Here is a 12,369-nt window from a genome sequence, read left to right as displayed (position 1 = left end):
GCACCGGCTCCGTCTGATGAGGATGGAAAGAAAAGCCTCTTGTTTCTCACTGTTCCCCTGGGTGACGGTTACCATGGATATGAATTAATTTGGGGGCGCCTGTCAGTTGCCCGTTGACTCTAAAGAACGAATTCACCCTGAACCATAGTCATGCAGGGACACATCCGCCGGACAGCGTGACGCGAGCTCAGGTCCACGGATGGAGGGGGCGCCCGCGGGTGGCTGCTCGGGGAGCGCAGCCCAGGACCCGACACGGTGCCCATCCGTGCACCCGGGCCCTCGTGGAGAAGCACTGTGACTTGCATGGGTACTGACTAATTCCTTTTACCCCTCCTTAAAAGGCAGGACACCCAGAATTGTAAAGGACACCCTCCCAGAATGCCCAAAGAAAATACCCGAAACCAAGCCCCTGGGAGTAGGCCCTGTAATGGTGCATTTAAAAACCACAGCCAGCCCTCTGTCACCAGCGCAAGGGCTTTATAGACTCTAGCTCCTTTATCCCCACAACAGTCCTTGGGGGTAAGTACTCTAGGCACCTCCACTTTACAGACAAGGAAACTAAGGCCCAGAGGCATCACCAGCAAGCAGCAGAAGGGCCAGGATCAAAAACAGCTTTTTGAGGGTGCCTGGGTGGCTCAGTGGGTTAAAGCCTCTGCTTTCGGCTTGGGTCATGATCCCAGGGTCCTGGGATCGAGCCCCACATCTGGCTCTCTGCTCAGCAGGGAGGCTGCTTCCCCCCCTCTCTCTGCCTGCTTGTGATCTCTGTCTGTCAAATAAATAAAATCTTTTAAAAAACAAACAAACAAACAAACAGCTTTTCCAGTTTCCTCACAGGTCTCTTGTACTGTCCAGGACTTCGGGGACCCAGACCCAGCTTGCCCTGTGGCCTCGTGCAGATCAGTGCATGTCTCTGTTCCCCATTTTCTCATCTCTAACATGGGAATAAAGATATTTTCCCTGCTTAAGTCAAAGCTAATCCAAATTTAGGGAAGAGAAAAAGAAAGGAAATTAGCATCCACTAATCACCTACTTTGTGTCAAAGCAGTCACACTGGTTCTCACATAATGGCTTCTAATTCTGCAAGAAAGATAAGGAACCTAAGCAGAAAGTCACTTGTCAAAGATCTCAGAGCCACAAGAGTCTGGATTCAAAAGAGGTCTACCTGGTTTCAAAACTTCCGGTTTTTATGTTTTCTGCTCATTTGGTTTTATTTACCAAAATGTTATGGGTACAAGAACCAATTAGGGGCACGTGGGTGGCTCAGTCGTTAAGCGTCTGCCTTCAGCTCAGGTCATGATCCCGGGGTCCTGGGATCGAGCCCCACATCGGGCTCCCTGCTCAGCAGAGAGTCTCCTTCTTCCTCTCTCACTCCTCCTGCTTGTGTTCCCTCTCACTGTGTCTCTGTCAAATAAATAAACAAAATCTTTAAAAAAAAAAAAAAAGAAGAAGAAGAAGAAGAACCCATTAACATTAATAATCCAAGTCTCCTTGGGACTCTACTCTTCTAGAATCCTCATCTGCCCCATGTCCTGCCTTGCCAGCCACAGAAAGGCTGCAGCTTCCAACTTCTGCAGTTGGGACAGGTGCCCACCCTAGCCCAAGATCTCCCGCCTCTGAGTCCTCCGTAGCACCCCCTGCTCTATCCCATATCCGGTCAGGCAATCAGACCCAACCTATTCAGCTTTCAAGGGGCTAAAACCAGAACTGGAGGGTGCCTGGCAAATCTTAAGGCCTGAACGTAGAGTTCCGTGCATTGCAAACCTTACAAAACTCCTCAAGCCCAGTTAGACTCTTCTGAGTCCTCTCTGTGCACAGAGTATCCCGATGCTTCCTGAAACCCAGGTAGACACTTGTCATTCTTGCTGCATACAGGAATGGCACATTCTTTTGCTGAGATCAAAGAGCAAATAGCCTGTGTGCTGGTCTTGTTGGAGCTTCCCCAACCACTGGAAGTTGGCCTCATCCACCCCAAAGGCAGGGTGAGCCTGTTGGGGGCACCCTCTGAAACGCTGCCCAGGACCACTGCTGAAGCAATAACTCTCCAAGGACTCTGCGGGTCACTGGGGGGTGGGGGAGGCAGGGGGGTGGGGAGGCTCCTAGGAAACACATCCAGTGGACACACTTTCCTTGGGACGTGTACCACTTAGAGGAGGAGGGCAAAGGTAAAAAGGACAAAGATGGCCTCATCTCCACCAGATAGACCCACTGAGAAAAAGGGAGACTCGGGGGGCGGGGGGGAGCGGGCTATGGGGGAAGACAGAGTCAGCAAAGTGATGGAGAGAACCAGAAAGAGAACATCTATGACAGCCCAGTGCGTCTCAGAGAATGGACGCCAAGTGACCACATAGGGCATTTGCAGTGTTATGGGCAAAAATAACTATTCAACTCTTTGAAAAGAGAGTCTCTAATTGGACCACAGATGAAGATGGGGGAACAAATGTACTCCAGGTCAGAAGTGATATGGTACTTGACGCCCTGCTGCTCTGTGGTCTGAAGAGTTTTATAACCTCTCTGAGGGTTTACTGAACACCGGGCCACAGGACACACTAGCAACTTTATTTAACTGCATCTTCTCTGCTGCCTTCAGAGCTGCATTCACCTTCCCTTTGTGGATGAGGGCACGATACTCAGGGAAGGTAAGGGCTTGCCAGGGGCCTGGGTCCCCCGCACTACTCCAGAGCTTTTGCAGGACTCGATTTCTCTAGAGGAAAAGGAACGCTGGGCCAGGCAATGGCTGCCTTGAGGAGGGCCCGCGTAGGTCACAGAGATTTTATGCATATAGTTCTTAAGCAGCAGGACCTGTTTTATTTCTAACTCTAAAAGATCCACATTGAGGAAGAAGTGGAGATGCCCTTCACTAGACCAATGGATAAAGAAGATGCGGTCCATAAATACAATAGAATATTATGCAGCCATCAGAAAGGAAGAACACCCACCATTTGCATCAACAGGGAGGGGACTGGAGGAGATGATGCTGAGTGAAGTATGTCAAACAGAGAAAGTCAATTATCATATGGTTTCACTTACTTGTGGACCATAAGGAAAAGTGTGGAGCACCACAGGGAAAGGGAGGGAAAACTGTAGGGGAAGAAATCAGGGAGGGAGAAAAACCAAGAGAGACTCTGGACTCCGGGAAACAAACTGAGGGTTACAGAAGGGAGGGTTTGAGGGGATGGGGAAACTGAGTCATGGGTACTAAGGAGGACGTGTGTGGTGATGAGCACTGGGTGTCGTACACAACTAATGAATCGTTGAACACTACATCACAAAATAATGACGTACTCTAAAAATAAATCAATAAATAAATAATCCAGATTGATAAACAGTCCAGACTTGGACAAATTTCTTGAAATCTGACAATCCCTAAAAAAAGTTCTCTGTCTTTGCCCACTCAAACCATACATTTGAGGACAAGCCCCGTGGGGGCCCAACAGTGCAACGTCAAACCTATGACTTCTCTCCCCCAGCTCCATTAAATTAGTCTTCCTCTTGTGAAATTTTACATTTGCAAATTTGCAGACTTTAAAAATAAAGATGGTTTTCTTCTACACGTGAAATTTCTCAAGTCCAGAGTCTTGCAAATGCCTCTGAGATGCAGTAGGGCTCTCCTGTGAAACTCATGAGCTGTCATAACGCAGACACCATTTCTCTGGCGCTCTTGGGGAGTAGCCAGCTGTTATAAACCATCGCTGTGGTGGGGATAGTATGGTCTTATTTTTATATTTATAGATACATATGCACATAGAAAAGTCTGGAAGGATATATGCTAAAACAATACCTCTGCTTCCTCCATGATGGAGGGATTATGGATGATTTTTACTTCAATTGGTATTTCAAGGTTTTCTACAAATGAACATAGATTATTTATATGCATTTTTAAATTACTATAATAAAGACTATGTAGCCACATAAAAAAGATCAATAATCAAAGGTTAAATGAGACTTCTCCTTCTAACATGATGGACTAACATAGACCAGATTTATCCTCCCACAGTAAACAATTAGAAAAACAGACGAAATATATGAAACAATTATTTTCCGACACTGGACAACAGGCAGCACTGTGAATCCTCTGGGAAAGGAAACGGAAGTAGGACGGCCTGAAGGAATCCTAGCTTTCTGCTTGGAGGCACCTTGAGACCACAGAGTGGGGAAAGGGAACCCCAATCTGGCCGTGTTGTGGTTATGGAGATGGGGGTTCAGAGAAGCTGAGGCAGCCAGAAGTTGCAAGACAGTTCTGGTGGAGAGAGATGTAGGTAGAAAAGCTGCTTCAAATTCTGCCCAGGCATGCCCTTGAGTCTATTGAATACCAAGAGGCTCAGGTGTAGACCTCCCAGGAGGTCAGACGGAGAGCTACCAAGAAACAGTGAGCAGAGCAGGTCCCAGAACTTACACAGCATTTAAGTTCCACCTCGTCAACAAGCAGAGTCTTTGTTGGTAACTCAGGAGCATTCAGTTGGGACTCCTAAAGGTCACGCATATTGTGATGCATATGGAAACCTAGAGCCCTCAGTAAAACAAACAAACAAACAAAGAAGTAGAGTAGGAAGAGTGTTATTTTTAAAACTATTCAACCAAAAGTCACAAAAGTGGGAGAAAGAGAGAACAAAGAGCAAAGGAAATAAATAGAAAACTACTAGCAAAATGGTACACTTAACCCCGGTCATACAGATTACCATGGTAAATGGGCATCATCTAAACACTGAGATCAAAAGGAAGAGAGAGACTGGGCAAAAACAAGACCCAACTACACGCTGCCTCGAAGACATACATTTTCAAATTTAAAGCACAGATAGTTGTGGGGCACCAGGGTGGCTCAGTTGGTTAAGTGGCTGGCTCTTTGTTTCAGCTCAGGTCATGATCTCAGGGTCCTGAGTTAGAGCCAAGTTGGGCTGTGCACCCTGCAGGGAGTCTGCTTCGGGAGTATTTCGCTCCCTCTCCCTTTGCCCCTCCCCCTGCTTGCTCTGTCTGTCTAAAATAAATAAATCTTTTAGGAAAAGTACTTCAAGACATAGGTAGGTGAAAAGTAAAAGGATGGGAAAAGATTTCTATCATGCACAGAATAAGCATAAGGAAATTAAAGGGGCTATGTTAAAATCAGACAAAATAGACATTAGGACAAGAAATGTCACCAGCTGTGAGAGACGGAGAGACATTTCACAATGACAAAACAGTCCATTCATCCAGAAGATATAGCAATCTTAAATGTGAATAACAAAGCTGAAAATACATGAAGCAAAAACTGGGAGAACATAATCACATGTATAGTTGAATAGACTCCTTTCAATAATTGATAGAATAAGTAGATGCAAAAAGTAGAAAACCTGAAAAATACCATCAAAAAACTTGACCTAATTGATATATTTTTAAAAGATTTATTTATTTATTTGGAAGAGAGTGTGCACCAGTGGGAGGGGCAGAGGGAGAGGGAGAATCTCAAGCAGCCTCCATGCTGAATGGGGAGACTGATGCAGGGTTCAATCTCACAACTTTAACTTCATGAACTTGAGATCATGACCTGAGCTGAGTTTGGCACTAAACCAACCGACTGTGCCACTGAGGTGTCCCAGCCTAACTGATATTTACAGAACACTCTACCCAACAATAGCAAATACCCATTCTTTTCAAATGCATAAGAAACTTCCACTGAGATAGATAAATTTTGTACTGGGCCATAAAATAAGCCTCAGTAAGTGTTCTCTTACCACAACAAAATTAAGTTAGAAAGTAATAGTAGAGGCATGCCTGGATGGCTCAGTGGATTAAAGCCACTGCCTTTGGCTCAGGTCATGATCCCAGGATCCTGGGATCAAGCCCTGCATCGGGCTCTCTGCTCAGCAGGGAGCCCTGCTTCCCTTCATCTCTCTGCCTGCCCCTCTGCCTACTTGTGATCTCTGTCAAATAAATAAAATCTTAAAAAGAAAGAAAGAAAGCAATAGTTGAAAGATCCTCAGGAGGGGCACCTGGGTGGCTCAGTGGGTTAAAGCCTCTGCCTTCGGCTCAGGTCGTGATCCCAGGGTCCTAAGATCGAGCCCCGAGTCAGGCTCTCTGCTCAGCAGGGAGCCTGCTTCCTCATCTCTCTCTGCCTGCCTCTCTGTCAACTTGTGCTCTCTGTCTGTCAAATAAATAAATAAAATCTTTAAAAAAAAAAATCCCCAGGAAAGCCCCAAATATATGGAAATTAAAAATCACACATCTAAATTATCCATGAGTCAAAGGAGAACTCACAAGAGAAAAGAAAAATTAGAGAATGTTTTATACTGAATAAAAATGAAAATACAGCCTACCAAAATTTGTGGGTTGCAGTAAAGGGAAAGTTTGGCTTTTAATGCTAAACCAGAAACAACCCAAATCTCTATTAACAGAAAAGAAAAACAAATTGTCATGTACCCATGCAATGGAACAGCACTCAGAAATAAAGAAAACAAACTATAGATTCGTGCAACATCAATGAATCTCAAAAACATTGTGTTGAGTAGCCTTCATTGGAGACTCAGAACTGAAACAGAACGTTTACATGATTTTACTTACATGAAGCTCTTGGAAAGGTATCTATTCCACAGTGACAGAGAGCCTATCACTGGTGGCCTCAGACTTACAGGGAGGGAGACATTTGGGATTAACTAAGAAGATGCACCAGGGAAATTTTGGGGTTGATGGAAATTTCCTCTATCTGGATCATGCCGCAGTTATACAGGTGTAAATACCTGTTGAAACCCATTGACCTATATGCTTAAAATGTATGCTTTTATAGATTGTAAATTATACCTCAATAAAGGTTTGGTTTTCCTTTTTTTTTTTTTTTTTTTTTTTAGCTAGCCTCACTACTTGTAAGACCGTGTGTCATTATCTCACCTCCGGATGTGTTACAGTATGAAGTATACAGTGTCATCTTTGATGTCTAATCAAAACTAGGAAACCCAGGGGCACCTGGGTGGCTCAGGATTAAAGCCTCTGCCTTCAGCTCAGGTCATGATCCCAGGGTCCTGGGATTGAGCCCCACGTCAGACTGTCTGTTCGGCAGGGAGCCTACTTCCCCCTCTCTCTCTCTGCCTGCTTCTCTGCCTACTTGTGATCTCTGTCAAATAAATAAATAAAAATCTTAAAAATATATATATATAGGAAACCCAAATCTGACTAAGTCTTAAGATCTGTGCTGTTCCATGCCATAGCCATTAGCCACATGTAGTTATTTCAAATAAATGAATGAATATTAAATAAAATCTAAAATTCAATTATTCAGCCATGCTGAATAAATTTTAATTGTTTGATGACCCCATTCTCTCTAGTGACAACCATACTGGGTATCGCAGAGAACATTTCCATCATCACTGAAAATTCTATTGGATGGTACCAAGATGTAACATCCAGATTATAGAAAACACAGAGTTTAGAAGAATGAGTTATACCTACAACAGAGAAACAATCAAATCCAGCGTGTGGCTCAGTCTACAAGACAACTGGCCTGGTTGCTTCAATGTGTTGATATCAGAGAAAAACTAAAGAGGGAAAGGGAAAGAGACTGTTCTAGAGCAAGAGTAACCAAAGAAGACTTAACCAGATCCAATGAGCTAACCTTGACTAGATCCTGGCTTGAAAAAAAAGACAGCTATTAAAAAAAAAGTAAAAGGAAATAAGTAAAAGGCATTGAGGGAACAGTCGGAAAAAATTGAATATGAACCAGACATCAGACAACATTAGGGAATTACTGTTTGATTTTTGGGGGTGTAATATTGGTATTGTGATTATGTTGGCCGTCACAATTTTTAGGAACTTCACAATGAAGTATTTAGAAGTGTTGTGACATCTCCAGTTTACTTTCTGAAAGATGAGCAAAACTAAACATGCCCACAAATATAGAGGATGCAAAATATAATATTAACAATGGTTTAATGTAACCGGTGTACGTACAAATAATTATACTATTCTTTCAGCTTTTCTGTATATTTGAAATTTTTATAAGTTGGGAAAAGAAGTGGGAAAAAATTCTACACCCCTTCCATCACTACCATAGTGTAAAATCATGCTTCCATGGACAAGGTTCTGTAGGGCAGACGAATACTGTTGGTGTATGTCTGTGTGATTTTTCTGATTGTGGCTTTATCATTATTACTTTGTGAGGAAATGGAGAAAGGGAAGCATCCATTCAAACTTCCTAAACTGAGCGACTCCCACAGACTGCTGCTTTTCCTGGCAGCTGGCCATTTTGTCAGGCTGGCGCTTGTGGTCCCATGGGGGGCCTGGCAGGGGTGGGGTGGGGTGGCATGCTGCAGGCAGGTCTGAGAAGCTAGTTGACAGACCAGCTGCCTACTCCATGGCCACTGTCCGGAGGGGCCAACCAGCTGGAGACTCAACCTCCTCTAAATTCGGGTTCACGTCTGGGTCCCTCTCGCAATGCACGTTGCTGGGTTTGAGACCCTCGGGCTCTGTTTCTGGACCTGGACCCCAGAAAAGAGAGCTGGGCAATTTGCACAAAGCAAGGATGGCACCTAGTGGTTGTTTTTATACTGATGTTGTCCTTCTAAGCTGAGAACGTACCAGGGCAACCGGACAAGGCCTGGTGAGGATGGGAGAAAATGCAATGCTCTGGTTCTAAATGCACTCGCTGGGCTCAGCAGAGTCAAGCCAGGGCAATAAGCAACACACATGTGCACCATGTGTTGGGAAAATTTTGCCATAGGCTCTCTGGTCATCAAAACTCATTTTGGTTTCTTAAAAGTGGATAGTCTCCCACACTTCACTGATCAAGGATCTCAGGCCTAAGGTGTTCACATTGGAAGTTTCTAGAACGCACCTAATAAGCATCTATTTGCTGCTCGCTTTCGTTGTTCTTGCTTCCTAAAAGACCTTCCCTCAGGCCACGGTCAGTGTAGTAAAGTCTGATTCTGATTCCTGATTGGGAAAAGTTTGTCGCCCCCTTTTCATGACTTCCACGGCACCTCTCTTATGAAAGGAAATGACTCTTACTTTATTCTACTTGTTTTCTAGTTAGTTTTTCCATAGTCTCTCCCTACTCATCCCTGCCCCCAAATTTTAAGTGCGGGAAGCAGCAATCCCAGGGAACTTCAACGCCACTAAACATCCATCTGGGGAAGAAGAGAGACCAAAAAACCAAACAAAAACAAAAAAACCCTTCCCATTGAAGACACTCACCTGTGCAGAAGCCCAGTCCCTCCCTAGCCTATTGGAGTCCTAAACAAACACACAAAGTCATACAATCCTGAGGAATGGCCTAGCAAATATTTTGTGCAAGAATCTTGTTTACTTTGCCCAAACTGGGATGTTCAGCCACACCCACTCCTTAAGGAGCAATTAGGTCATTTCTTCCAATGCAATGACCCTAGCCTGAGGAGGTAGAAGCAAGAACCACCATTTCCCAATTTTAAAAATTCACAATCATCATGTGATATTCCTATCAAATGGGAAAAATAAATTTTAATGTTAGAATCTTTCAAAATGAAATCAGTTCTCCTAATGTACTGGTCTATTCCAAGCCCCACCAGCTGGTCCTGATGCAGTTTGAAGGAATGAGGCAGTTCTATCTTACTAACTTGGAAAGTCCTCCAAGATACGCTGGCTAGGAAGAGTGAGTTCAAGTTGCAGAATACAGTATGATTCCATTTACATGAGAAAAGAAGAAACTATTTATTTCCTAAGAGCACACCTGAATGTACCCAAAAGCATAGGAAAAGACTTGGGTGCCCTAGGTGGCTCAGTGTAACCCACTGAGGTAAGCAACTGACTCTTGGTTTCAGCTCAGGTCATGATCTCAGGGTCATGAGATCAAGGCCCGACTGGACTCTGCGCTCACTGGGGAGCCTGCTCCAGATTCTCTTCCTCTGCCCCTCCCCCTGCTTGTGTGCCCCTTCGCCCACTGGTGCGTGCTCACGCTCTCTCTCACTCTAAAATAAATACATTGTTTAAAAAAAAAAACTTGGAGGAACTCAAGCTTCTTTTAACCTAAAATAACCACACTCCCCTCTGCACGTAACCATTGCAAGTGGTGACAGAGGGAGCCAAGGTGGTGGGCCCGTTTAGTTTAGCCTTATACCTAATGTTTTCATCCTTTCTTATAAGAATGTATTTGTGTTACTTGTCGAATTAAGATTTATTTTTTAATGAGGTGCCTAGAGTCATCAAACTCAAAGGCTGGAGGGAGAACAGTGGTTGCCAGAGGCTACGGGGAAGGGGAGATGAGTCCGTGTTGAATGCGTGAAGAGTGGCAATTTGAGAAGATGAAATGGTTCTGGAGACCGATGGCCACGGTGATCGTCGCGCAGTTGTGAATATACTTCCTGACACCGTACTGTGTACTTAAATGGTTCAAGTGGTAAATTTCATACTCTGTATATCCAACCACAACTTAAAACTTGTTAAATATATTTTTTAAATGCTTAAACTCTCATGAGCAAGACAACAGCTCAGCTCACAATGAACCTGGCTTTGGGCAGAAGACTGCCCCCCGCACCTGCCTTAACTGAGGTGGGCTCCTCGAAGGCACCCATATGGCGCTGGGTGGTTGGATGTGACCCGGCAATCCTGACCGGCTCAGGCTCCCTACGGAAAACAGGGGCACACTCCGAGAGTATCTGAAGAGTTTCATCACGGGGCTGCTTACAATGGTGTGGCCCGAGTTAGGAGAAATTGGCCGGGGAGGGGGAGGCATTCTAAGACAAGGCAAAGAAAGCAAATCGAACTTTAAACTGCAGTCAGCAGAGGAGCAAAGAAAGGTGACTGTCACCGGCCTCTGGGTAGAGCTAAGCCCTTGCTACCCCAGAGCGAGGTGAGGAGCTCGCCAGCCCCAGGCAAATCAACATCGCCCTCCTGGCCCAGACGCCCATCACCGATGCCAACCAGCTGCCCGCCCAGGAGCCAGGCTGATGTGATGTGTAAAACTCAGCCTCCCAGGGCACAGAGCAGATGGAGAAAGCCGGAGAGTGGAGCTGGGGAGGCAGAGAATATCCAGCTCTCCTGAGGGTCATCAGTGCCTGGATTGTAACATCACAACGTGGGCCCTGTCAGGCAGCCAAACGACGGAGAGACTCTGAGGCAGCAGAGGGCGGCACGTAAGGGACCTCACGAAGACGCTGGCGGTTCTTGCCCCTGCCACCTGCAGTCCCTCCCCGAGGTCCAGCTGGCTCGGCCTGTGTGCAGAGATGCCTTGGACTTTTAATACACCTGTTTCGCTTAAGCTGCCTCCGGTTAAATTTTTGTTTCTTACAACCAAAGAATCCTTCCTTAATAATATGGAAGAATGAAAAGGTAAACAAAGATTTAGGAAATATGTAGGAATAAAAATACCAAAAATAAAATAAAATTAACTGTAAAGCTACAATAGTTCAAACTATTGAGTCCCGACCCAAGAGAGGGGAGTGGACTGAGCGGATGGCACTGAGACAGACTGACGGCTGGAGCACGGGTCTACGGGAGAGAGTGTTAGTGCGTTCGGGCTGCTGTAGCAAACTACCACAGACTGGGGGGGCTTAGATGACAAATGACACTCACGGTTCTGAAGGCTGGAAGTCCGTGATGAAGGTGCCGGCAGATCTGGTGCGTGCTGAGGACCCGCTTCCCGGCCTGCGAGTGGCCGTCCTCCGTGTGTCCTCACATGGAGAAAGCAGAGAGAGGGAGCAAGCTCTCTCGGGTCTTCTCTATAAAGGCACTAATCCCACCACAAGGGCTTCACTTTCCTGACTTGATTAGCTCCCAAAGGCCCCACCTCCAAATACCATCACATCAGGAATTAGGGTTTCGACACAGGAATTTCAGGACAAAAATTCAGTCCGTAGGAGACAGTATTCAACAGTGTAGGGAAAACTGATGTGTGTAGGGGGAAAACTAAATTAGAGCCTCATCTCACAGATACACTGAAAAGAATTCCAAATGGATTACCTGCAAAAACACATTTTACATAGCAACCTAACATATCTATGCCCCTGAACAATTACTCTCAACTACATGCAATGTATTGATAGATTTTATAGTAATTATTTTTTCTACTTTGAAAAGGGATAGTTGCAACCAACTTTATTTCCACAAGCATGAAAAATCACAACCAGTGCCTAGAGAGGTAAATGTGAGGGCGGTGGGGGAGATATAAAAGGACTAAAACAGGGGCGCCTGGGTGGCTCAGTGGGTTAAGCCGCTGCCTTTGGCTCAGGTCATGATCTCAGGGTCCTGGGATCGAGCCCCAGCATTGGGCTCTCTGCTCAGCTCTCTGCGTACTTGTGATCTCTGTCAAATAATCTTTAAATACAAATAATCTTTAAAATACATATATACATATATATATATATATGTATATATGAAAGAAAGGAGAAAGGATTCATTTTACTTTTCACCTGTGGAAGTGGGGAGGGATGTGTTCAC

Source organism: Mustela nigripes, chromosome 7 (assembly GCF_022355385.1).
Source record: "Mustela nigripes isolate SB6536 chromosome 7, MUSNIG.SB6536, whole genome shotgun sequence".
Classification (NCBI taxonomy): domain Eukaryota; kingdom Metazoa; phylum Chordata; class Mammalia; order Carnivora; family Mustelidae; genus Mustela; species Mustela nigripes.
The sequence above is the reverse complement of the archived record's forward strand: the minus strand, read 5'-3'. Positions refer to the sequence as shown.